The sequence below is a fragment of the Meleagris gallopavo genome, unplaced genomic scaffold (genome assembly GCF_000146605.3).
Source record: "Meleagris gallopavo isolate NT-WF06-2002-E0010 breed Aviagen turkey brand Nicholas breeding stock unplaced genomic scaffold, Turkey_5.1 ChrUn_random_7180001948848, whole genome shotgun sequence".
NCBI lineage: Eukaryota > Metazoa > Chordata > Aves > Galliformes > Phasianidae > Meleagris > Meleagris gallopavo.
This window is the reverse complement of record NW_011210457.1, coordinates 7,343-8,204: the sequence shown is the minus strand read 5'-3', so window position 1 is coordinate 8,204 and position 862 is coordinate 7,343.

Sequence of the window (862 nt, the reverse complement as noted above, 5' to 3'; positions counted from 1 at the left end):
ATTTTGGGATTCAAATGTGAATTTTGGGATTCAAAGGTGAATTTTGGGATTCAAAGGTGAATTTGGGATTGCGGTATGAATTCTGGGATTCAAATATGAATTTTGGGATTCAAAGGTGAATTTGGGATTGGCATTCAAATATAAATTTGGCTTTCAAAGATGAGTTTGGGATTGCAGTATAGATTTGGGATTCAAATATGAATTCGGGATTTCAAATATGAATTTGGGATTTCAAATATGAATTTGGGATTTAAATATGAATTTGGGATTCAAATATGAATTTTGGGATTCAAATATGATTTTGGGATTGCAGTATAGATTTGGGATTCAAATATGCATTTGGGATTGTGGTATAAATTTGGGATTCAAAGATGATTTTGGGATTGCAGTATAGATTTGGGATTCAAATATGAATTTGGGATTCATATGTGAATTTGAGATTGCAGAATAAATTTAGGATTAAAATATAGGCTTGGGATGTGAACATGAATTTGGGATTCAAATAAAATTTGGGATTGCAGTATAGATTTGGGATTCAAAGGTGAGTTTGGGATTAAAATGTAGATTTGGGATTCAAATACAAAATTTGGGATTGCAGTATAAATCTGGGATTCAAAGGTGAGTTTAGAATTAAAATATAGATTTGGGATGTGAATATGAACTTGGGATTCAAATATAAATATGGGATTCAAATCGTTCAAAAATTATAAGGAGAGAAGCCAAAAAGATGGAATTTTGAGGAAAAAAAAATCATGACATACCTAGGGTAGATAATAATGAATATGGGGCAAAGTGATTCTGCATTTAAAAAAAAAGAAAATATAAATAAGAAAAACTAAGAGAAAAAAGAAATAGGAAAAAC